The following is a 27,798-nucleotide window of genomic DNA, read 5'->3' on the forward strand; positions in this document are numbered from 1 at the left end:
GAGAAGTCTCTAGGAATGCTAAATTCAGGCTAATCCAACTGAATGTCCTATACAGGACATACATGACCCCAGGCAGGATTGCTAGGTTTAACACAAAGGTTACTTCACAGTGCCGCTGGTGTAATTGTAATTCGGAGGGTGCGGAATTGATTAACATGTTCTGGGAATGCCCTAAGACACGGTGCTTTTGGACCAAAATAGAACTGGCCTGTAGGAAAGCCGGAGTGGTGAGATTTGAGTGCACACCGAAGGAATGCCTCTTGGGGTCCTACCCGAGGGTTGGAAAATATAAACATGTGATAAAACCATGGATATGGTATGCATACTAGCAAAGAGGTCCATCGCAATGGCATGGAAATCGCCAGGTGGGCCACGATATGTAAAATGGCACAATGACCTGGAGCACTGGGCGAGTGCCGAGACTAGAGTGTGGGGGGACGGGGTTCACAGAGCTGGGCAAAGCAGGCCCAGCATACAAATCCTGGAAAGCACTAATCTGGGACATGTTCCACTCGCCAGATGATAAACCTCCATGCTCGGGGTCCTCAGCGGCCCACACTGTAATAGCTGCTACGCAATTGCAATTGTTGACCCTATGCGGCCCCACCAACACTACTGGGCTGATATGAAGGTGGCACACTACTGGGCTGATATGAAGGTGGCACCCTACAGCGGCATCTACGGAATAACAAACTAGTAATGCATCGTATGAAGACTTGTTGGTTAATCTTATTTGGTTAAAGTTAAAGTTTCAAACAATGTTTGCTATATAAAGAAGAGATTGGTGAATATTGCTAATGGATACAATGTTTGTTAAACATAAATGCCAATAAAAACATTTAAAAATAAATGAAGTATAAAAGCCAGAAATAAGGCAGATTTAACCAAAATGAAGGGACCAAATGTACAGAAGATTGTTGCATCTTCAGTGCCAGTTAAAGTAGGAGGCTTCACTAATGCAAAAGGACTGCCTTTGTGAATCAGATGCATTGCATTCCCTATCCAGTTGCAAAGTCGATGCGGTCGAGTTTCGAAACTTCTTTGCAGCTCACATAGAAATGCATAAAATGGTTCATGTCGGTTCATGCAGGACACAAGTCAAGAGGAAATATGAAATGAGTGAACTCCATCTCACAACTATTCACCCCACCCAAACAAATGCTGCTTACTTTTCACTTATCCTAGCCACTCTTTCTCGCCAATACACAAACATATGCAACTTATAATTCCTGATAAAATATCAGATAATGTTAAAGTCAGGACTCAAGTCCTTAAAAAAAGAAAAGGGGGGACTATGACGTACGCAATGGGAAGTGACATGACAGGAACTTAAAGTATCTGTGCACATTTCTTTCTGTTTTTTTTTTCCAACTGAAAAAAAGGTACATTACATATAAAGATTTGCCAAAAGAAAAGATGTTCCTGTATTGTTGCAGGCTAAGTATAAAAGCTGAGCACCATTTTTGTCTAAGAATCTGCATCAAAACAGCAGATTACAATATAAGATATTTTTCAGATCGGTGATAGCATTTTGTCTGGTCTAATTCTATTCAGTTTTACAAACTAAAGTCTATATTTGCCTTTTTGAGTTCACGTTGCATGTATTCAAATGAGAATGTCAAAGTATTTGGCAAGAGCTGAATAGCAAGAAACTATTTGGCCGGAGCTGAATAACTTTTTTTCAGCCGGAATGCGGCCCAATACTTACTCAAAGCCAAAGTTCGGTACACCCCTAGTAGATATCTCTTTTCACACTCTCGCACCATCCTTTGCAAATGCATGTTGTTGATGTGCTGTTGTTCCCGTTGCCATTTGGTAAGGCATTCTCCTGTAGATTGTGCCCATCTAATTATGCAGTCAGACACACACATGGGATTGGGAGTATGGTCTTGTGCCATGGGAGAGATGACATTCATACTCACCAGCCTCATGTTCGATGGTTCCTCCAACTTCAGCCCCTGTCACGCCCTCAATGCCTTCCACATGGAGGATGCTGCTTGCCTTTTCCTCCCATTACATGGGGGCAAGTGGCGCAACAGTGCCACTTCCTGTCACAGCTGTCTTCTATTGGTTGTTAGACAAGAGGTTGCGGACCCTGGCATTGAGGTCATTCAACTCTTCTGATAGTCCTAGATGTCACGTGGTATGGCGCCCACTGCCATCACCTTGTCCCTTAGTGCACCCCAGATCACATTCTTCCTCTGCCCTGAGGTTTTCCTTGGGCTGCCCCCGAACCGTGCCTCTGCATGGCTGACTCCTCATCAATGAGAACCTACTGCTCTGCCTCACTGAATTTCGGCTTTCGCTGCCGCATTTCGGAGACATTTTGGACTTGTCTTACTCCTGAGACATCTTAGGCATGAGTTCTGGCTTCGGTGGCTGCAGGAAATGGGTAATTCAGTATGGATTGCATTTTTAAAGATGGCTGCCTATGGGCTTCCCGTTTGCAGCATGATGTTATTTCCGCTGGATGCTTATTCTGCCAGCAGAATTAATGTTTGGTAATTCCACTGATGGAATCTCTGTCGTTTCCATTGTGGTAACGGTAATTACGCTGATATTTGTGGAATAACCAGCCGGTGTTGGTTTTCAGCAGTAATTCTGTCAGACAGAATTGCTGTTACTGCTGATGGTATGTGCACGCTCTTCTCCCCTTGTAATGTGGCAGTAATTCCACCAGACACCACAGTGTCAACAGTAATTCTGCCGGCGGACTTACAGCCGGACTCGTAATGAGGCCCATTGTTTGGAGTAGTTAAAGAAACGTAATGTGGATTTCAATGCTCACATTTTTCCCCTGCAAATTTGTTGTGCTAAAACAATAAAAAGTGTTTAAAAACATATGCTTTCATTCAAGCTCTCAGAATGCCAGTTAAACAGGAAGCAGCATGAGAATTGCGCCTCTGGAATAATGTCTATGCCACAGAATACAGTGGAAGAATAAATATTCTAGCCATTACTCCCAATTCCCCGAATCACCACAGTCCTCACATAATGAAACGTTCTGCCCATGAACAGCCTTTCCCTTAGCGGTCCCTCTTTTGTTTCTAGTTTTTGTAATAAAAGCCCTTCCCTCCTTACCCACATTCTGATTTCCTCAGCACACACCGAGAAAACCAGCTTGGGGCCGTAAGCACTGTGATGATTCGGGGAATCAGGAGCAATGAACATTACCAGACGTAACAGAACTTTGCATCCCATCCCCCTTTCACCATCGCCCTTACATTATGACGCAGCAGTGACCGTGGATGAAAGAACTACCCATATCCCGACAGCGTATCTGCAGGTAAACATGTAATGGCATAAAACCAAAACAGACACAGACTGCCCAGATGCAAGGACGATGGTCCCAAATGCAGTGGAGGAAGCACTTCACATCTTGAGTTTATAATGAGTCATAAAGTTGCACGGTGTCGCCCACATGTCCACATTGCAACTGTCCTCTATGGTGACCCCCTGGGCACCTGCACATGAGGTTGCAATCCCTCATGTAGATCTGCTCTGTATCGCTCCTAGTAGAGGAACTCCTGCCTGAGCACAGGCTTCAAAGACTGTCACCTTAATCCAACAACTGACGTGGACGTTGATTACTTTTTTCCCTTTGCCGACATCTCGAAGGCCAGTAATAGACTGGCCAAGTCTTGAAACATCTAGGTTCACTGAATTGATTTGATATTTTGGGCACCTCAGATTCAAAGTATGCCATGGCTCCTCTTCCGGATTGTAGTGGTTATTGTAAAAACCTGGTAGCCTGACATCTTCATTCATGTGGAAGGAGGAAGATACCTTCGTCATGAAGTGGGGTTCAGGCGTAACACTATCTTAGCTGTAAACAAACTGCAGATAAAGCTCCATGACCAGCAGTGCTCTCAGTTTGCGCTCCCTCCTCGCCAATGTAATTGTCAACACAAATGCAACCTTCCATGTTAAGAAACTCAGGCTCGCATCCTTTGAGGGTTCCAATGGTGCTTTCCAAAGTTGTTGGAGTACCAAAGGTGAACCCTATTGGGGAATTCCCGGTTGCTTTTGTGGTTTCTTTAGTTGAAAACCCTTGGGTATCCTGTTCACATATGGACACACAATTCCCAGGGCTGGTGGCGGTTCTTGGAAGATCCGAACTGCTGCCCATTGAGAATGGGTGGAGCCAATCCCAGGTCAAAGCAGGGGAACACAACTATACCTCAAGATCGACTCCATCACGGACATCCATAGGCTCAAACCTGCCTCGTGCTGATCCAGTCTTGGATGTCCAGTGAATACTTGAAGCTCAACCCCTCCAAGACCGAATTTCTACTCCTCACCAACAACACTAAACACCCAGACATACAGACCTGGCTATCAACCATGAACTCTGAGAGCTTCACACCCAAGCTCACCTCCCACAACAAGACCTTCGGGTTCCACATCACCAAACACCTCTCCTCCAAGACACATATAGCTAAGAAAACTCAGACAGTTTGATATCAGCTCTCTCTCCTGCAGAAGGTCAAGCCTTTCCTCCCTCCAGACAGCTTTAGATCCACAGTTCAAGCACTGTGCTATCCCACCTGTATGGGGGCAATGCACTCCTTGAAGGCCTCCCATTGTCCTCCCTTGCGCCCCAAAGAAGTGTCCTCCACGCAGCCGCACTCCACTTCAAGGGTCTACACAGATATGACCACATCACCCCGGCCCTCATCGACCTTAACTGGCTTCTGTTGCACACACAAATCACCTTCAAGTCTTGCTGCATCATCTATAAGGCAGTCGCCCTCAAGCCACCCAGCTACCTCGCGGAGAAACTCAGCATCTCCGGCGGACAGCGCACCACCAGAAGCCAATACATGTGCAGACTTGAAATCCGCTGCTACAAAATGGAAAGGACCAGAAAACAAGCCTTCTCTGCCTACGCCCCAAGACTATGGAACCTCCTCCCCATCAGCATCAGAATTGCTCCCACGCTCCTACAATTCAGAAAAGAACTCAAGACCCACCTCTTCAAGGAGTCTCTCATCCTCAACACCTAGGCCATCACAACGTCCCGTGCCACCTGACTCGCTAGACCCCGCCCTACCTCTCTCCTCCCCACCACCCGGTACAGCTGTACCACTCCTCTGTTCCCCCTCTGTATCCCACCCCCGCTATATATCTGTTCTGTTGTTACTGCTGAAAAGCGCTCCGTTATGCATCTGTACTGTAATACTGTTGTATCCATCTGTAAAGCAGTCCTTTATGTATCTGTATTGAATAATACCTCGAAGCTAGGTCAGAGCTCAATAAATACCATAATCATTAGAACAATAATAAAAAGCCTTCTTTTAAAAAATCTAGTATCAGCCACTGGTCTGCTAATACCGGGTCCAAGTCTTTAACCGAGCACCATTCCATAAATGAAGCCGAATGGTGACTGTATGAAGCAAGTGTTGCTGGACGGCAGGATTCTTGTACAGTTGTACCTGCTGCTTGGGACATCCCTAATAGCTGGAGCTCTTGCTGTTCAAACTGCTTGCCGCGGTTATAGGTCAAAGGATCGACTGCAAAGGGTCGAATGACAAAAGGTTCGAGTCAATAGTCTCGAAAACAAAAGGTTTGAAAAAATTATTATTTATATATTTTTATTTTGGGGGGGGGTCCCCTCAACCCCCGTTTTTGTTGTAAAAACCACTTTTTTTTACCTACACGGAAACCCAAAAATAAATATATAAATAAAAAAAATCAGAACCTTTGGTTTTCGACCCTATTGACTCTCACCTTTTGCATTCGAGCCTTTTATAATCGATCCTTTGACTGGACACTGCATGCCGCCACATGTAGATATGGTAGTGTGTCTTCTGCGAGGGGGGAGTGAGAATTGGAGGCAGGCAAACCGAGAACATCATCAGAGCATCCATTGACAGTTCTCGAGGCAGGGGAAACCAAGGCATCCTCATCCAGAATGGTTCCACTAGTAGCACTTCTGCCTTGTCTTTAAGGATTTTCCTGAGGACCCTTGATAATAAGGGGAATGGTGGGAAGGTGTACAGTTGACCCGTTGGACACTGATCCACTAGTGTGTCCTGGATTCAAACATCAGGGCCTGCCGAGAGTGCCCTGTAGCAACGCACTTGCCTGCAGTGCCTTGGTGCAAAGAGGTCCAACCATGACCTTCCCTTTTTCACTAACATCAACTGAAACATCATGGGATCTAAATGGAATTCCACAGAGGACGGGAAATTGCGACTCAGGTGGTCTGCTGTCGCATTCTCCTTGCTGGGCAAGTATACTGCACTCAATGAATGAATATGTCTCTCCTGGCAATGTCCGATGCAATCTCATCAATGGCGCACATATGCAGACCATCTTGCCCGTTTAGGTATGCTCCTGTCACCGGATTGTCTGTTCGGACCCAAACATGTTGACCCTTGAACCATGGCAGGGAGAACCACAGTGCTAGCTGTACTGCTTGCAACTCTCTCCAGGTGGATGACTGGCGTGCCTGGCTGGCAACCGATGTGACTGGGCTCCCTAGTAATAACCACTGTGGTCGGGAACTCTAGGTTCAGCCCTTTCTAGAGGGTCTGATCGTCCAACCACCACTGTAATTGGCGAGTGATTTGTGGGGCGTTGGGAATCATGTGTTCATAATTTCCACTGCCCAGGGAGCAGAAGGTGGCTAGATGTGACAGCACCGACCGTATATGCAATCTAGCCCAAGACACCACACAGGTAGGTCCTGGCCTTCATTTCTCCATGTGATCAAAGCCAGAGACAGGCTGACACCCGTTTGCGGCCGAGCAGATCCTGCATGTGAGCTTGGAGTGAGCACATTCTCGGTACTGGAAGACAGGCTTTGTTATTTTAACTGTTTGGAAGTGAACTCCAACAAAAATCAGTTCCTGTGATGGAATTAGGCGGGACTTCTTGATAACTATTAGACATCCATGTTGGGTCAACGTGTTGCACACAATCCCTGAATTGGCCATGGCCTATGCTTCGGACCCTGGTAGGTGAGAAGCTCTTCGGAAAGACACGTGGGCCAGTGGAAAGTCCAAAGGAAAGTACCTTGAACTGGTAGGTCACCCCTGGCACCCTGAAGCAAAGAAGTCAGTGGTGAGCCTGGCAAATAGGGATGTGGAGATACGCGTGAGCCAGTCGTGGGGCTGGATTAAGGATATGACATGATGGGGCATCTCCATTTTGAAATGTCACGCCAGACTGAAACAGTCAAGTCTTTGAGGTCCATTACAGGATGGAACTCTACCAATAGCTCATTCCCCAGAAACAATATGGCGAACAATTGCTGGCATTCTTCTGCCTTCGGGACGACAGAGATAGCTTGCTTCTGCAGCAATCAATGGATGCCGTTCAGGAGTGTCATGCTTTTCATAGCATCCTGGGGTACTGGGCAGACCTTAATACCGGTATCTGGAGGCCAGTTTGGAATTCGATTGTGGACCCAAAACAACAATGTCCCACATCCAGTTGTCCTTCATATCTCGCCAGACCATCTGAAAGAGGTGATCTGGCCTCCCACAGGTGATGGCTGACTGAGATAGTCAAGGTTTTGGTTTAGCCAGTGTGGTTGAAGTCTTGGGAGGGGTAGCGCTTCTGTGGGGGCATCCTATTCCCAAACAAAACATCTTCCTCTTCCCCGAAAGTGGCAGACCTAGCACTGATGCGCTTCAGCCGTCATTCCTTGGCCCATTGCCCTCGGATGTCCTCGGTAGGAGATCATGTGCTTGCAGTCGTTGAATGATTTATCAAGAAAGGAGTCCAACTGGTGTCCAAAAAGATATGTACCCAAAAAGGGTAAATTGGTCAAGGACCCCTTTCGGTCTTCCATGATCTGAGTCATACCGGGCATCTGACTGAAATTGTGGAGCTACCTGTAGATGCTGCCGCCGTCAGGATATCATAGTTAATATATGACAGATATTGTGCTTGCTTATTCATAAGCAGAATGGTCTGCAACATATCTTCTCCCACCTGGTAGGCTGACTGGAGCATCTGAAAGTCGAAAATCAGGGACTGAGCTGCATAAGCTGAGTCTGAACCTGCCCTGATAATGAGATTCACAGCCGAATAGGTGCACTTCAGGGCATTCTCCATCTTCCTACCCGCCGGATCTTGGGGCAGAGGTTCCTCTTGAGAGAAATTCCTTTGACCAATAAGATCCTACAATTGTGGGTCCAGTTTAACGTTTCCTGGGTACTTGTCATCAAACTCTTTCAGGAGGTCCAACTTATATAGATATCTTGGAAAAGGCGGTTTCTCTGTATCCCTCCATTCTTTTATAACAGTTGCTCAATATCCTCATGTAGGGGAAAAGCCATCCTGGGCACCCCCTTAATCCATTTGAACCATTTTATTTCCATTGTCACTGCTGGGGCGGAATATACATCTCTATATATTTGCCTGAAAATATGGCTGCAGCTTCCTCTGCTTTGCCCCTCGCCAGGCTGTTCCACATGAACATTTAAGATGGTGGCATGCATGGCATCAGGCACTGATCTCTGCACAAGGCACAGCACCCCCTCCTCAGGCACATGTCTCCTGCATGGTTTCTGTCTATGGTCTCGTTTCCTATCAGGGGAACGTGACAAGGAGGAAGTCAATGCGTTTCACCTTTTATTGGTACACTTCTTGCCTTCCATTATGGCACAAATGCAAGCCCTTGACCACCTACGGTCAACAATCGGGTGGTTCATATACTTGGATGAGGATCGGGCCGGCTGGCCCCAGTCCGCACCAACTTGCCATGGCGACGGAAAACATTTAGTGCAGATGCATCTGTTATTGAGCCGCTGGGTGCATACATATGGATGCACACTACTCCTTCCTCCGACGCGTTTGCTGCCGCATAGGTTTTCCCTTCACCCAGACCCGCAACGGTGCAGTCTAGTAAGCGGGGAAGTGACAGTCACCACCCTACTGCAGGAAAGACCTGCAATGGCAGGACCATCGCTGATGTAGTAGCAGCAGGGGTGTTGCAACGGCATGCCCCTTTCCTCCACCACAGAGCCTGGCAGGGGTCAGGGGGGGGGGGTTTCTGACCTACAATAGTGCCTCCTCCCTGGAGGGCCCATGCTCCCAGGAATCCCACTTATAAGTGTCCACAATGGCGCAACACCAGCTCCAGGATCATTCTGCAGCCGCTGTTCCAGGTAAGCAAGAAAACACAGGGGTAAGGAGCTTATATTACAAAAACAAGAAACAAAAGAGGGATAACTAAGGGAAAGGCTGTTCTGGGACAGAGCCTTCCATTATGTTAGGTCTGTGGTGAGGATAAGAGGTAATATGGCAAGATGCTGCTGGCGCCACAACCCAAAGCCAAATTGCAAAGAGCACCCAAATGCCCTGTACTCTCAGCTCTGGAGCATGGCAAGATATATAGACAAAACATTGATAGCAGCAAAAACGAGCATTGACAAAGCCAATCATTTTTGCAATGAGTATACTTCTGTTCACGTGACCAGGCCCTGCCACTCAGTTGCTCCACCCACAACCAGTTTTTGCACTTTCCAGGCCTCTACTTAAGGACTCTAGGCCAGCTCCTGGCAGACAGCATTAAGTTGGCTGCTCGTCACGTGATAAGGCCCTGCCACTCAGTTGCTCTGCCTATCACATATTTCACCAGTCCTTCTAAGGCATACTTGTCACCGGCGTCCTCAGCAAAGGACGGACGAAGACAAAGACCTCACCTGCTAGTACCTGTTTGGACCTGATAGGGCCAGCTATTCTGCATTTCACCTACAAAGCAGTCGTTATGACTGCTACTTGCCAAAATACATCACCATGTGTCTCCTCCCTCCACAGCCCATCCCTACTCTCACTAGGGTTTGAATGGCCAAGCGTCCTGGGCAGCCCAGCTAAGGTACCCTGCCGCCTGCTCCAAAGGCAATACCGACTTGCTGTCCACACTAATAAGAGAGTCCACATACAGCCCGCGTCTCTGCGGCATCTAACAACTCGGCCGAACTTTTCAAAATCTGCAAGGAGCTGGCCAACCCTGCTGCAGTCTACACCCCTCCTCTCTCCTCACAGGATCTTTCCAATGCCCATGCCTCCCACTTTATCTCTAAAACCCAGGACATCCTGTCCACCCTCTCCTCCGCTCCCTCTCCTTCTCAGCCTGCTGACCCTCCCTCAGCTACACCTCCTCCCCCTTTCTCCTCCTTTCCTGATGAGATATCTAGACAAGTCCGATCTATGAAAACCTCATCAAAACAGGTCCATCCCTGTTCCTCTAAAACCATTAAGGACCACATTGACACCCTTGCACCGGCCCTTGCTGATTTCTGCAACCTCTCCTTTGCCCCTGGCTCTTTCCCCACCCCTCTTAAACACTCCCTTGTGCATCCTCTCCTCAAGAAATCCATTGTTGATCCGTCATGTTCGGCAAACTACCGCCCAATTTCCATTACTCCCTTTTTGGGCAAGCTCCTGGAAAAGCTGGCCATCTCTCAGCTTAATCTCCATTCTGACTCTGTTGGCTCCCTTCATGACCACCAATCTGGCTTGCTTTAGAGCTGCCAGAAGTATGGAAACTGCTCTCTTGAACATCCGTGAAAACCTGCTCTGCAACCTCGATTCTAACATTCCCTCTGTCCTCATCCTACTTGACCTATCCTCTGTGTTTGACACGGTCAACCATACCACCCTGCTCAATCGTCTTCGTGACAACCTCAGTATCACTGATCAGGCTCTGGCCTGGTTGACCTCTTTTCTCTCTGATCGACCCTCCCAGATACAACTTGGGTCCTTCCTATCTTCTACCTCCCTCTCCACATGTGGTGTTCCCCAGGGGTCTATCCTCTCGCCCTGGCTTTTTAACCAATACCTGGCAACTCTCGCTTACTGCATCTCAATGTTCTGCTCAACTTTCCAGTGCTATGCTGATGACACCCAACTCATTTTCAGGCTTCCTTCAGCCTCCTCCTCGCCTTCCCTCATCCCCGATTGTATAATCGCCATTCAAAATTGGTGTGCCGCCAACGATCTATGTCTAAATGCCAACAAGACTGAGATCCTCCTTATTGGTACACCATCCCCATCCTTTCCTCTCACTCTCTGGCTGGCCTCCCTTTGGCCCTCCTCCCACCCCCACTTGCGCGGCTAAGAACCTTGGGGTTATCTTTGACTCTACACTTTCCTTCTCCGCGCACAACTCTGATGTCTCCAAAAAATCGAACTTTTTACTCCACCTCCTTAGAGGTACTCTACCTTTCCTCTCCTTCCCTCAAAAGCTCACTGTCTCCCAAGCTCTGGTTCTTTCAAGACTGGATTACTGTAACAGCATCTTCCTAAATCTACCTGCCTCCACTCTCCGCCCTCTACAACTAACACAGAACAGGACTGTGAGATTTGTCCTTGGCCTCAAGCCCTGGGATCGTATCTCTCCAGCCTTGAAATCCCTTCATTGGCTCCCAGTGGATGTAAGGATTAAATTTAAACAAGGCTTTCTGGGGCCTGGGTCCAAAATACCTTCAACTATCCCACCGTAAATACCTCCCCTCACGAGCCCTTCGCTCCTCTCCTTCAAACTCCCTCAGGGTTAGTGGTTTTGCAAATAAATGAGCTGGGGGTAGATCCCTGTCTTCGGCTGGTGCCTCCCTTTGGAACAGCCTCCCGGCCACCTTGAAACTTGAGGAAAAACATCTTTGGTTCCGGAAACTTCTCAAGACCTTCCTCTTCGCCTCTGCCTTTGCCCCCCTTCTCCCCTCTTGATCTGTTTCTTCTCATGGCATTGTGCACCTGGCCACCCTCTGTTCTTTCGGGCCCAGGTATCTGCTCACCCTGCCACCATCCTGCACTGCCTCCAGGCCACCATCTGCACTAGGGTTTCTGTATCTGTACCCATACAGTCCCCCTCCCATGTTTCTACTGCACTTATCAGATATACCTTTCTGACTAATTTTCACCTGCCATGTTTTTCTCTCCTCTGCTTCGCACTTTCCCTTCCCCCCACCCTGCACTTTTCCCCCATTTTCCTTTCCCTTGCACTTTCTTAAATGTCACTGGGCCTAGTAAGATCGCTGTTTTCATTTTTTTTTTTTATCTCCCTTGTTCCCCTCCCTTTCTGCCTGGTCACGCTCTGAAACACTTGTGTACGAGCGCAATATAAATAAAATATCATTTCATTTAATTTCTTTTACCCTAGCAAAACTCATGTATATCGCCCTGGCCATCATCGAACACCCACGGATCACATGCACATGCCCTCTCATGTTGACTAATGCTTGCTCAGCAGCCACTCACGCTGCAGAGATTGCTGACCTCATCTGGTACAACAACCTTAATGTCCTGTTCATCACTGAAACCTGGTTTACCACTACTCCACCCATGTTTACAACCTCCTTCTATCCCAAGGCTACTGCATCCAGTATGCCAGCCGGCCAGGAAGGGCAGGAGGCAGAGTGGCAATCAACCACAAGAGCGATTCACCATGCTGCATCATGCTCTCTCTCAGAAAAAGCTTGTTTGAAGCACTCCCTGGCCTGTTCCCTTTATTGCACAATAAATTCATCAGCTTCCACCTGATCTACAGAACACCTCACAGGAGTGACTCTACCATTGCCGACATCTCCAACCTACTCTAATCAGTCAAATTAGCATACTCTAATAATGTCTTTCTCTGAGATTTTAACATCCCAGTGTCACAGGCTGACAACCACACTCAAAACACGCTTTTTCGCACTGACCGATTCCATGGACCTTAAGCAAATTGTGCTCTCCCCCATACACAACAAAGGCAACACCCTAGACTTATTTTTCACATCATCCCCCCTCATCACCTGTGCAGACCCTATCCCACTCGATTGATCTGACCACGCCGCCATCCCACTATCGGTCAACCACTCCACTACAGTCCACAAGGGTCAAGCGAAATGCCCTCTCAATGAACGCTGCTCATTCAAGAACTTCCCCATCAATGAGCTAGAAGCAAACTTTGCAGACTTGCCCACCACAGGAAATGCCTTGGGCCTCCTAGAATTATTCAACAACTCTGCTATGAAACTGGTGGACGTTCATGCCTCCCCTCCCCCGAAAAATCAGCAGTGCTAAAATCAAACCATCCACCACTTGGTACACCCCCAGGCTCGCCACCAACAAATGCTCAATCAGAGCCGAAGAGAAACAGTGATGCAAAAACCATAACCCTTTAAATCTTACCAACCTGAAATCTCTTCACACCAATCATAAGATTCTCATTACCAAGGTCAAAGGTGCTTACTACTCCAACACCATTGCGGCAGCTCTTAACAGTAGCAAAGCCCTCTTTGAAGTAGTAAAGCATTGTACCAAACCCTCACCTGAAGCTCAGGTACCAGCAACTCAGGAAAAGTGAGACAGAATAAACACATGTTTTATCGAAATAATAGATACAATCCGAGAGACCATCAAATGAACCTTCCATAGCACTAGTGCCCCGTGCACTCCGGTGTGCACACTACCCCTCTGGACTGAATGTTCTCTTCTCTCTACCCAGATCTCCTAAAAATGATTGCCTCCCTCAAACCTAATTCTTACTCGGACGATACCATTGCGGCCGCTGTCATTAAGCAATTGGCAGGCCCCGGCGCTCAGTGCACTGCTCAGCATCATTAATGATTAATTCACAGAAGGGTCATTCCCACATACCCTCAAGACTGGTCTCACATGACCTCTTTTGAAAATATCAGCCGTAGACCCAGACGACCTGTCCAACTACCGGTCCATTACGAACCCCATGTTTTTTGGGCAAAATCTTGGAAAAAGTAGTTGCTACAAAACTACTCGCCAGAATCGAACAACTTCAACTCCTAAATTACTATCAGTGTATCATTGAGACAGCCACCAACCATGGTGGATGATGCCCTCCAAATCATGGATACAGGCGACTCATGCCTCCTCCTACTTCTTGATCTCTCGGCTGCATTCAACACCATCGACCACCGCATCCTCCTCGCCCTCCTTGCTGACACTATGGGATTCTCTGGCACTGTCCTAAATTGGTTTACCTCCTACCTCTCAGGCAGACAACAGGCTGTCCAGATGTACTTGTTAGGTTCTAACCGACTCCAGGTCTCCTGTAGAGTCCCCCAGGACTCCATCCTGTAACCATTCCTTTTTAACGTATGGAGCCTCTGGTCACTCTCCTGAAAGATACCAATGCAGTCATCCACAAATACGCGGATGATAGATACTCAGTTGTAAACGAGAGTAAATTAGGCACAGGACATAATTCGTCTCTGCAAGTGTCTAGCCATCATCCAGCCTGGATGCTGACTGCCCACCTCAAACTAAACCCATTCAAGACTAAATTCATCCTCATCATTCCAGCCGCTAAACAACAACTCGTCCAACAATGTCACAATGATATGCGCATAGTAAAACTGGAAATCCCCATAATGCCAACATCAGACTGGGGGCCTGGTGGGATTCATTATCGGAAAGTAAGATGGAAAGAGTGATCCAAGAAGACAACTTCCCTTCACTCCTTAGTAAACTGATAATCCCATCTAAAAGGAGTATGATAGTATACGCAGACCTCGTCCCGAAAGACAGAAACACTTTCAATGCTCAAATAAATGCAAGGAAAAAGGTAATGCAGGCCACTATTAAAGCAGTGTCCACCCAGACTCCAAAATTAACCAACACAGAGTTAATTAAGAGGACATTGAATGCAAAAAGGTTATATCACGGATAATTTAAGACACACAGGATACAAACATACAATACAAAAAACAAATATTATTTAAGCACATTATTGCCAAGGATTTGAGAATGATATGGCGATTTTTGAATGGTGTAGACTCAACAAGCACATCTGCAATCGTGCTGTGTCTCAGAAGAAGATTAGGTTGACCACTATACCAATAAATATGAGATAAAAACTGGGTATCTGACATCTAAGGAGGTGAGCCCAAACAACAAGCAGGCTTGGGATTGTCCATTTGACAAATCAGATATTGTCATGATCATTGAATAGTTAAACAACTCCAGAGCATTTGGTCCAGATGGGATCTCCAATTTATTACGCATAGAGACCCCTCCATTATTGGCAAATATATTACATAAACATTTTACTCACATTGCTAAAGGGGGGCGTGCCCCATTTCATGGAGAAGTGCAACAATAGTTGCAATCTTTAAAAGAGCCCAACCCAAGAGCTATCGGCCCATTGTCTTATTAGACTCAGTTGCTAAAATCTGCAAAACTAGTATTAAAAGATCTTAGTAGGTGAGCAGACAAGGAAGGGATTCTGAACCCTATGCAAACAGGATTCCGCAAATGGGTTGGTACATCATTGAGTGCTCTGGCACGGCATGTTTCTATCTCAAACATAGCAGGGCAATTTGGGAAATCAATATGTGTTGCTGTAATAGATCTAGAAGAAGCCTTTAACAACATAGATATTGTGTACCTCTGGCACAAGTTGAATCACTGGGGAATCAATAGGGTGCTCCTCCGCATGATTACACTTTTGTACAGCGATAATACCATGAAATGAAGACTAGACAAGCAGGTAAATACATCTAGTGCCATTCCAACCTTTAAAGGTGTAGTAGAGGGGTGTGTTTTTTCTCCCACACTATTTAATCTGCACCTTGCGGATTTGTGGGAGCGATGTAAATCAGTGAGATGTTACAGCCCCAAGTGAGTAGATCTTAGGGCTAATATAATCGTTTACACTGATGATTTAGTCCTGGTGGATGCCACTGAGTCAGATCTCCAGAGACTATTGGTGGGTGTGGAGAGGTATTTACTAAATAATCGTTTAACTATAAACACAAACAAATCTTTTGTAATGGCCTTTACGAGCAGACATGAAGCAAGACCATATGTATGGTAACTTCATGATGTACCAATCAGACAGGTCACCAATATCACCTTCTTGGGGTATTCTATCCCCTCAAAGAATCAACTTCACAATCAGAAAAAGAGAATGGAGGAAAAAATACAACAGTGTATCTCTATGATGAAGGTTTTGAAAAGGAAAATGTGTGCGTACTCCTAAATTACCCTCATTGATTTTTATAAATTGAAAATCACACCAAAATGATATGTGGATGCAAATTTATAACGTTCAAAAACAGATAATTTCTTGACATCTTAGAAGGAAATATCTGGAAAGCTGTCTTGGGCTTGTCTAGATCAACCCCAATTTGTGCCTTCTGGCTGGAATTGGGAATGACATCATGGTGGACTCAATTTGTTAAGCAAAGCCTATCTTTGCTAGATACATTAAAACGGGCCGAAAAACCAAGCCTTGGTTTTCATGGTATGAGTGTTTGAGGAACAAAGCCAAAGCCATATGTTTTTTAGTAAGCTTCCATAAATGCTGTCTGAATCTTGAAAAAATAAAAGATATTACAGTTACTGACTCTCAGTTCGTTAAGAGATAGAAGATCCTGATCTGGGAAAGGTGTCTGGATATGAAGGATTTAGAGAGATAGAAGTTGTACAAAGATAGGCAGGTCTACTATGTCCCTAAGAACAAAGTTAGGGAACCCTAGCCAAATTTCCATCACAAAAATTGAGGATCTTTATCTGAAATTTGCCTCAACATGCTTCCAAACTTGGAGGTGATTGGTCCCAAACTTAAAATACTGAAGGAACTAATAGGATCCCGTGTGTGTGGCCAGGTGTCTCTGGAAACAATGCAACATCTGCTTCTGGAATGTCTGAACTTTTATACTGACAGAACCATGATTTCAGGTCCCTGGGTCCATTCTATTAATTCAGTAATAAAAGTTTCATTGTGGGAGAGATAAATGACAACACAAATCAGAGTCTAATACTTGCAATAACAACAATAATGGTGATAATACTTGCAAAATTAGAAAAGGTGCATAGACAGGGGAAGTACGACTGGTTGGAATGTTGGTATGATTAAAGATGACAAGTATTACCGATTGCGGAAGATTTTGTGCTGTGGAAGACTGACAAATTGTCACACAATGATGAACGATGAGTTGTTAATTGATCTGGGGTAGGATGGATAGTGGTGGATATGTCAACACTGAAATGGAAAAGTGCTTTTATTTTCTTCTTCTTTTGTTTGTTACTATGGAATTATATCTTAGAAATTATCTTTGTTTATTGTATTTTTATGATGATCAGTGATAAAAAGTTTCATTGTAAACTAGAAAACACTGAATAAAAAAATATTTTAAAAAAGATATGCGCCTGGAAGGATTTGATCCAAAACTCTCAGACCCAGTAAAATCCTTAGGCTTCAACATTGACAGCAGTCTGTCCTTTCAGCAATGCATTGCTAGGAAGGTGCAATCAGCCTGGCTCTCTTTCCACCCTTTGCAAAATCAAACCCTTCATCCTGCTGCAGGACCCCCGAACTGTAGTGCAGGCCCTTGTATTCTTACACATTGATGGGGGCAATCCCCTCCCAACAGGAAGCCCAACTGCTCACGTGGCTCCCCTAATACCACGTCTTATTATGGGTGCACAGAAATTTTACATAATCACACCCATCCTATGCAAACTACATTGGCTTCTCTACAGGCTAGAATACTGTTCAAGATTGCATGTTTTGCAAGTAGCACACCATTGCACCTTGCGGCCAAGCTCCACATATCGGGTGGTACATGCTCTTCAAGCAGCAAATCGACCAACCGGCTTGAATCACAACTCAACCCCAAAGAAATGGAACTTGATCCCGGTGTCGGCTCAGAATAGCACCAATATCCCCCAATTTTTCAAATCTCTCAAAACATGGCTTTTTAACAACACCCAATCAAGCACTCATTCCAATGGGCACACATATCAACACACAGACCTCAACTCAGCATACTGCGCTACTGTTAAAAGATGCCAGCCCAAATGCTGGCTGCCCACACTCTGTACAGTGCTTTGCTGCTCTCAAGATAGGTCAGCGCTTTAAACAATAAAATAAAATAGCTTTCCTACAGCAAACCTTTGAATGTGTTGCCAGGTTTCAACATCCTATCGAGGCAGGATTTGCCAGGTTTTTACACTATTTCACCAGGTACTTGCAGCAAGGATACTCCTAAAACTAAACAGAAGAGACCACATCACACCAGCACTGAGAAGCCTACACTGGCTCCCAGTTAAAAGAAAAACTGCAAAATAAAATAGCAGCAAAATTGTGGCCGGTAAAAAAAATCACGGCAGGGTTTGACCCGGTAAAGGTGTACCCCATTATACCATTTAAGAGGAGCGGGGGTTGCGGGTCCGTGGGTTGCGGATGTGTCCCCCGCATCCTTTACATGATTGTGGCGCAAAAAAACACCGCATTTTTGCCGCAATATTTTGTATTCACAGCCATTTTTGCTGCGATTTTAAGACATGGAACCCTTCAAAGCCCTCTGCATTGCTATAAAATCACTACAGGGACAAGGAGCTGTATTCCAACAAGCCAAAATCAACCTCTACCAACCAGGAAGAAACCTTAGATCAAGCAACGACCTCCAAATCGAAACAAAACACTCCGAAAAAATGAAATCCAGAGGAACTGCGTTCTCTCGCCTATTAGCCAGTCTATGTAACTCAATCCCAATGGAAATAAGAACGATGGAATATCACCTTACCTTCAGAAAACGACTAAAAACCTGGCTATTCAACTCACCCTGACCAGCCTAAAAATGAGAACCTCCCACTCGAATCACTGCGTACCCAAGACAATCAAGGGACAATACGGATCCTGGAAACTACAATAAAACAACCACACTATACTAACCACTAACCACCCCTGCTCCTAGCTCCTCTCCAGCATACCAAACATACCTCACACGACCCATACAGGCCAGCCCTACCACACACAACACTAGACCCACACATTTGCCAAAAGAACAAACTGCTGCCAACAAACATTGAAAACACTGGACATTATCAGTCTGGACACACATTCCCCAGTGCTCACAATCCAAACACACTTATAAAGCCGACACGCACAGACACCAACAGAAGAGCACGGCCTCAATCCATATCCGTCTTCCCTCACTAACCTACCCTACCCACTTTCTTACAGAGCCACGTGAGCGCCTGGAGACTATGCAAATGGATATTCACATCACTATCCAGCTTTCACCATCAAATGCTAAAGGGTACCATTTGTCAGTGTTTGTCATCATTGGGTCAGGTACCCATACCATTTGCAAGCTGTTAGCATCATATGCCAAGTAACGCAAGTTATATTTCAGGTTTTGCTAACATATGCTCAGCTACTGACATAATTTGACAGCCATTCCCTCATTTGCCAAGGAACTCACATCATATGCTGCAGTTGCCATGTTTTTCTCCTTATTGGCCTTACCTGCTTAAATACAAACACCATTTGTGCTCTGAGCTGTCCAGGCTGGGGAGGAGGGGAGTATCGGCGCGGTTGCTGAAGTGGTATGGCTTTGGCTCCTCCTATCTGCTTTCCAATATGGCTGCGTCTGAAGAAGTCGTAATGTTTGCTATAGAAGGTGCAGATGGTCTGAATAGTAGTTTTACAATCTGCTGTGCTGTGTGCAGTCTGTGGACAGACCCCTGAGCCCCCTCCCCTACGATTACAGCAACCACCATGTTGCCAGATGGTATTGTAGTTCAATCATCTATCACTGAAACCACAAAAAATGTTCCATTGTTGGGAAATGTAGTTTGTAATTGGTCCATTCACGTCATCTCACCTACATCTATGTGCATATCTGAAGGACATGAAGGATACAGATCCTTGGATTATGAAAATTCCCAGTGACTTCATTAAAAACATGCAGAAGCAAAGCCCCCATCCTATGACTCATGGACTTGCGCAATCCTGCCCGTGGCCTTAAAAAACACGCGCCGTATTATAGATCACAAGTCACAATCCAGAACGGTGCCTTCTTTCTGAACACAGATAAGGATTGTCTCCCCATTGCAATGTATGCATCTTCACCAGTACCAACCATCATTATCAGTGTGTACTTTTTTCCCCAAAGGATTGCTCATTTTAGTGGCTGGTGTGCCCGCATGGATGCACGAGCGATGCTCACAAATTCAGATGGTCAGATTACATGTAGTCAAGCCTATATACATTAGCAAAAGAAGGTCTGGGAGTCCCTCTAACGGCACAAACACAGCCCATTGACCTGTTCTTGGGTGATGGCCCCCTGGAGCCCTGGAGAGTCTCAACCACGCTTTAGCACAGAGGAGAAATGTCCATATGCATATCAGTCTTTGTCCCACTCAAAAGCACTCCAGCACCGAGATCCTGGCCAAATCTCCTCCGAACAAGAGTAGCAACAGCAACTCCAGGCACGTATTTCAGCCTAGTCGCGCCTTATCATTGAGGTGGAGCTGTGCCTCTCTGAGTAAAGTGAGCAAGGGGTCCACGTCTGGATTACCCTGGCAACTTTGGATGAGACCCCAAGTACCTCAAAATATGCAAAAGAAGGTCTGGCAATGTCTTTAGCGGCACACACACAGCCCATTGACCTGCTCTTGGATGGATGTCCCCCAGGGGAGTTTCAAGCATGCTTTAGCTCACTGCGCTTTTCACAGAGGAGAAATCTCCATATGCATATCAGTCTTTGTGCCACCCAAAGGCAGTCCAGCACCAAAATGCTAGGCAAATCTTCTCTGAACAAGAGTTCCAACAGCAACCCCAGAAAAATGCTTCAGCCTAGTCGGGCCTCATCAGTGAGGTGGAGCTGTGCCTCTCCGAGCACAGTGAGCAAGCGGTCCACATCTGGATTACCCTGGTAGCTTAGGGTGAGACCCCAAGTACCTCAAAATATGAAAAAGAAGGTCTGGGAGACCCTCTACCAGCACACACACAGCCCATTGACCTGCTCTTGGATGGATGGCCCCCAGGGGAGTTTCAAGCATGCTTCAGCTCACTGCAATTTTCAAAGAGGAGAAATGTTCATATGCATATCAGTCATTGTCCCACCTAAAGGCAGTCCAGCATTGAAATGCTATGCAAATCTCCTCTGAACAAGAGTTCCAACAGTAACCCCAGACACGTGTTTCGGCCTAGTCGGACCTCATCAGTGAAGTGGAGGTGTGCTTCTCTGAGCACAGTGAGCAAGAGGTCCATGTCTGGATTACCCTGGTAAGTTAGGGTGAGAACACAAGTAACCCAAAATATGCAAAGGAAGGTCTGGCAGTCCCTCTGTCGGCACAAACACAGCCCATTGACCTGTTCTTAGGTGGATGGTCCCAGGGAGAGTCTAAACCACGCTTTAGCTCACTGCGCTTTGTACAAGGAGACATTTCCATATGCATATCAGTCTTTGTCCCACTGACAGGCAGTCCAGCATTGAAATGCTATGCAAATCTCCTCTGAACAAGAGTTCCATCAGTAACCCCAGACACGTGCTTTGGCCTAGCCGGGCCTCATCGGTGAGGTGGAGCTGTGCCTCTCTGAGCACAGTGAGCAAGGGGTCCATGTCTGTATTACCCTGGTAATTTAGTGTGAGACCCCAATTCCCTCAAAAAATGCAAAAGTAGGTCTGGGAGTCCCTCCACCGGCACAAACACAGCCTATTGACCTGTTCTTGGGTGCATGACCCCCGGGAAAGTATTATTTGCCCTCCCGATCCCCAGTCTTCCCCAGTTCCTTATCCACCAATCCGCCCGCCCTCCCCCACCTGATTGGTCAGAGCCAGGCACTTTTTTGTTTGAGCAAGGGTCTATGGTCTATGCTGCTGCCAGAGCCCCTTGAACCTGCTTCCACTGCAGGTGAGGACGTGCCAACCCTTTGTTCATTTTTTGATCACAAAAAGGTATTTTTTGTGCTCCAGTGCACTCTCACTCTCAACCCGATCTGCAGTCTTCCCCACTTCCTTAACCACCCATCTGCCCGCCACCCAGCCACTCCCCCCGATTGGCCAGAGCCACCCTCTTCACACATCCTCCCAGGGCAGTCCCTGCCCAGGCAGCCCTCTGCCAAGGCCCCCCACCTTAATGGCAGCTCCCGTAGAAGCAGCTCTACTCTGTGTTTGCCCATGTTCACCTTGAAAGCCTGCCAGAGTCAACCAGAAGCGGGGAGTGCAGCCTTTACTGCACGCCATTAAAACCCACTCACTCTTATTACCTAACATCACATAGCCACTTGCATTGAACCCATTTGAATATTTCTGACGCTCCTGCATTTATCTCTCCAGCATTAGTCAGTGTGAGGGGTCAGAAATGTGAGACGGATAAGTAGATGGAGTTTTCTCACAAAAAGAATAAAATATTTATTAAACAATAAAAGGTGGGATGAATTCCTGTCTGTACCTAAACTAATACGGATTTCCCTACCTAATCAACCAAGGCTACAGGAAGCTGATCTAATGTCAAAATGTATCTGTCCACAACAAAACATAAAGGTAGTGTCTGGCAATGTAAACTTCACACAATCATATATAAACTCAAAACCACAATTGTAACCTAGGATCCTTATGACCTGGGTAGGATCACCTTCTCCAGGATTGATACAGGTTGTCTCCAACCAAAGTTCCAATTCAATAAAGTCCCTCTTACTAGCCAAGTAGAATATACTGTTTCTCAAATGTCCTTTTCATGGCTTTGTTTATAAGTTCAGTTCCAACAAGTACTCTTGAAGATAATTATCATAACTTCCACAATCTTCGCTTAGTCAACAAAACACAGATTCTCTCTTCATATGTTGCACCAAAAGTCAATGTAAATACTCTTCACTCTGAAAACAAATCACTTTCGTTTTTTTACACTTCTTCCTTTTTGAGCAATGTTATTTTTTTCAGGATGGTTTATATAACAGTTGATCAAAACATACTAGTGGAATCATCACTTCTTTTACACCGAAACTATCTACCACTTTGCAGTACCTTGAATCTTCTTCCTGGTCCACTCGCCTGCCAGGACTAACCTTTAATTTGTACCTTTCCTGGTATAGTTGCCTGCCAGGATAAAACTCTGACCTCTAATATTTGTACTCTGTGGTAAGGCTGCTTAATTACTGCTTTTTGATTCAAGCTCTTGACTTTCAACACTTCTTGATTGTCTTTCAACACCATCAGTTCACAACTCCTTCTACATACATGTGGCACAAAAGAAAAATGTTTCACATAGGGAACTGCATGTCTTGGGCAATGCAGGTTATACTTCTCTGCCGCTCGACCCTTTCTACAAGAGGGCCTCTCTCCTGTAGCTTCTGGTTTGATTTTACACATGCTTTTGACTGGTGGCCCTCTAGGTTAAGTGTTCCTTAATAGGATATCTCTTTTTAAGCAAGTGATATCCCTTTTGCTCTTTCAATGTGCCTTTTGGCTTTGGTAATATGGGTTATAGTATTTTCTCATTCAACCTTTTCTTCTTGAAAGGTTACACTTGTTTCCCTCAGTCATTGCCCCCTCTTGACTTTGGCAATGTGGGTTGTGATTTTCTTTCATTCGTTCACTCCCTTTTAAAAAGTGACATTTGCTTCTCTCAGTTATTGCCCCCTCTTGGCTTTGGCAATGTGGGTTACAATTCTCTTCTTGTTTTAGTTTGAATGTTTGGTATTCAAAACAAGTATTTATTTCCAATGGTCTACCCTAGAGAGCCCCGGGGTACCTCTTCTAGGCCAACTCACTGGTATGTTCTGGCGACTTCTACAGACACGCAGCTTCTGTTTCTTTACAAGTCTGGCTCTCGCCATCAGTTGACAGCACTTCAATGACTCTCTCTCCTCGAGCTGACTGTTAAAGGAGCACCCGCGGCCCAAAATATGCTTCGGTGAAAAGCTTTTCACCGAAGCCCGATGCAGGACATGGAGAGCCTCTCTCTCCATGGGGACAGCCGGCTTCCTCACCGCTTCTCACTGCACATCTTCTGCATCTGCCCAGGACGCCAACTTTTGCTGCTTGCTCTGCACAGAATCCCGTTCTTAGGAATGTGTCGGTACTGGCTCCTACTTCTTCCTGCTGCTGCTTGTGCTGCACACACTGCTCCCACTGCAAACTCCTATCAACCTGCATCTGAAGGACCTTGAAATGTTTAAAGGACCCGCTCAGGTGTGGGTTAATACAACATCTAGACCACTCCCTGCAGTAAGCAACTCTGAACCCTCTTCTTCGTCTCAGTACTAAGAGCATTATGGGACTTGAAGTCCATTATGTTCTTAGTTAGTTTGTTTGTCCTCAAAATCTTCAACTCCACAATAGGCCCTCAAAACCTTATGATCATCAGGGACATTTTTCAGAGTCTTTTCCCCCTATGTGATCCTCTTATGTAATACTGCCCCAGGATCAGGTAGCAGCTGCCTTTCCCTGGCCACATGAGATGGGATCCAGGTCAGGATTTCTGGAATTAACACCTCTGCTTCATCACATCAGCCACATTTTCCACATATTGCGTTTAGCCTATTTGCCTAAGTTAGCAATATTTCCCACTAAGCCTAATTGTGTAATTTAGCCATATCTCACATGCAGCCTATTAGCGTAAATTAGCCATATTTTGCATTAAGCCTACTAGTGTGAGTTAGCCTCATCTTGCATGTAGCCTAAATGTCTGTTAGCCTTATATTGCATTAAGCCTAAATGTGTAAGTTAGCCATATCTTGCATTAAGCCTCATTGTGGAAGTTGGCCGTATCTCGCATTTAGCCTACTAGCGTAAGTTAGACATAGCTCGCATTTACCCTACTAGTGTAATTTAGCTATATTACACATTTAGCCTATTAGCGTAAGTTAGCCATAACTTGCATTAAGCCTATTTGGGTAAGCTAGCCTCATCTCGCATCAAGCCTACTAGTGTAAGCTAGCCATATCTTGCACTAAGCCTGATTGTGTAAATTATCCATATCTTGCATTATGCCTGATGTTGTTAATTAGCCAAATCTTGCATTCAACCTATTAATGTAAGTTAGCCTTAGCTTGCATTTAACCTACTAGCGTTAGTTAGCCATATCTTGCATGTAGCCTATTTGTGTAAGTTAGCCATATCTTGCATTTAGCCTAATTGTGTAAGTTAGCCATATCTCATATTTAGCCTATTATCGTAAGTTAGCCATATCTTGCATTAAGCCTAATTGTGTAAGTTATCCATATCTCATATTTAGCCTATTATCGTAAGTTAGCCTCATCTCGCATCAAGCCTGCTAGTGTAAGCTAGCCATATCTTGCCCTAAGCCTGATTGTGTAAGTTATCCATATCTTGCATTATGCCCAATTGTGTAAGTTAGCCTCATCTCGCATCAAGCCTACTAGTGTAAGCTAGCCATATCTTGCACTAAGCCTGATTGTGTAAGTTATCCATATCTTGCATTATGCCTGATTTTGTAAATTAGCCATAGGTCGCATTCAACCTATTAATGTAAGTTAGCCTTAGCTTGCATTTAGCCTACTAGTGTAAGTTAGCCATATCTCGCATATAGCCTGTTTGTGTAAGTTAGCCATATCTCGCATGTAGCCTATTAGTTTAAGTTAGCCATATCTTGCAGTAAACCTAATTGTGTAACTTAGCTGTATCTCACATTTAGCCTATTAATGTAAGTTAGCCTTAGCTGGGATTTAGGGGGTCATCAGGATCATCCAGAATTTGAGTGGAAAGTGGGAGGTTTAGCTCCAGCTTTTTGCTGGAGGTAAAAATCTCCACTTTCCACCCATTTGCAGCGCAATTAGCACTGAGCAGATTGTGCTGCGGTTATAGCGCACAGCATGCCCCGTAGAGTCCTATGAACTCTTGAAAAAATGGGGACTTACAGCCTTACTGCGACTCGGGATCCAGCGCTGATAGCGCCAGACTGAGTTGTGGTAACGCATTTGAGTTGGCGGTATCCCAGCAGATTTTTTAGCTCACATTTAGCCTACTAGCATAAGTTTGCCACATCTCTCATTCAGCCTATTTTGTGTAAGTTAGCCATATCTCCCATTTAGGCCATTTGTGTAAGTCAGCCTTATCTCGCATTTAGTTTACTAGTATAACTTAGCCTCAGCTCGTATTTAGCCTGCTAGTGTAAGTTAGCCATATCTTGCAATTAGCCTATTTATGTAAATTAGCCACATCTCGAATTTTCCCTATTTTGTGAAAGTTAGCCATCTCTTGCATCAAGCCTAATTGGGTAAATTAGCCACCTCTTGCATTAAGCCTAATTGTGTAAGTTAGCCATATTTCACATTTAGCCTATTAGCGTAAATTAGCCATATTTAGCATTACGTCTATTTGTCTAAGTTAGCCACAACTCACATTTTGCCTACTAGAGTATGGTAGCCATATCGTGCATTTCTCTTATTTGTGTAAGGTAGCCACATCTCGCATTTAGCCTATTTTGTGTTAGCCATATCTTGCATTAAGCCTAATTGTGTAATTGTGTAAATTAGCCATATCTCACATTTAGCCTATTAGGATAAGTTAGCCACCTCTTGCATTAAGCCTAATTGTGTAAGTTAGCCATATTTCACATTTAGCCTATTAGCATAAGTTAGCCATATTTAGCATTACCTCTATTTGTCTAAGTTAGCCACATCTCACATTTTGCCTACTAGGGTATTTTAGCCATATCGTGCATTTATCTTATTTGTGTAAGTTAGCCATATCTCACATTTAGCCTATTAGGATAAGTTAGCATAAGTTAGCCATATCTTGCATTAAGCCTATTTGTTTAAGTTAGAAACATCTCGCATTTTGCCTATTAGAGTATATTAGCCATATCTTGCATTAAGCCTATTTGTGTAAGTTATCCATATCTTACATTAAGCCTATTTGGGAAAAGTTAGCCATATCTTGCATTAAGCATATTTTGTGTAAGCTAGCCTTATCTTGAACTTAGCCTACTTGTTTGAGGTAGAAACTTGTTGCATTTAGCCTATTTGTAAAGTAGCCTTACCTTGTCTCAACCCATCACTGTTAGTCAGCCACATTCTTCCATTTAGACTACTTGTGAACCTCAGCGTAAATCTTGCGTTAATCAGACCTATCCAGCAGCAGCTTGCTCTTTTGTTTAAATTGGTTTTAGCTTGCATTTAGCTTATTGTTTAAGGTAGACACTTGTTCCATTTATCCCATTGATGTAAGGTAGCCTTCACTTGCTTTAGAACCTCAGTGTTAGTTGTCCATGTGATGCAGTTAGCCTAGCGCACATTTGCATCATCTTGCATTAGCCCACCACGTCAACCAGCCACATCTTGCAGTTAACCCATTGAAAAGGTAGCCTTCTTCTATTTAGCCTATTTGTTTTAGGTAGTCAGTTGTTGCAGTCTATTTTGTGTAAGGTTAAATTACTTTGTTTTTAGCACATCAGTGTTAGCTGGGCTTTTTCTTGCTGTTAGCCTAAAATTAACCTTAGCCTGCATTTAACCTAGTGGTTTAAGGCATACTCTTTCTAAATTTAGCCGATTTGTGTAAATTAGCTTTATGTTACATTAGCCTATTTGTTTTACCGTAAACACTCACTGAACTTAGCCTTTTTGTGTAAAGTAGCCACTTTGTCAGTCAGCCATATCTTACACTTAGCCTAATTGTGCAAGAGAGCCTTTTTCTCCATCCAGCCTAATTTTGCAAGGTAGCTGTATTTTTCGGATGCAGCCCATTTGACCCTGAATCTAGTCTCTTCTCCCACACTTAACCTAGCTTTCAACCATGCCTACAATTTCAAGGCCAGAGGAGCCCTCTGGCACCACAGGAACCAGAATCCCATCCCCATCCCTTTCCCCTACCCACTCAACAATCCCCCTTCCTACCTCAACACCTCAGATATCTCCATTCTATCCCCAATCTGCGAGGCCCGTTTCACTCCCCACCCTCCTCCCTTCCCCACCACTCCCCTACTTCTCTCAGCACCATCCCAACCCTGCCCAAAACCCCCACCTGCCCTCTAGTCATCTCCCAGGCATGCCCATCCTCCTCTCCCCACTATGCCTGCACCTGCCACCTCCCTCCTTTCTCTTCCTGCCCAAGCACCTCCTGC

This window comes from Ambystoma mexicanum, chromosome 3q (assembly GCF_040938575.1).
Source record: "Ambystoma mexicanum isolate Mex_15411 chromosome 3q, UKY_AmexF1_1, whole genome shotgun sequence".
NCBI classification, from domain to species: domain Eukaryota; kingdom Metazoa; phylum Chordata; class Amphibia; order Caudata; family Ambystomatidae; genus Ambystoma; species Ambystoma mexicanum.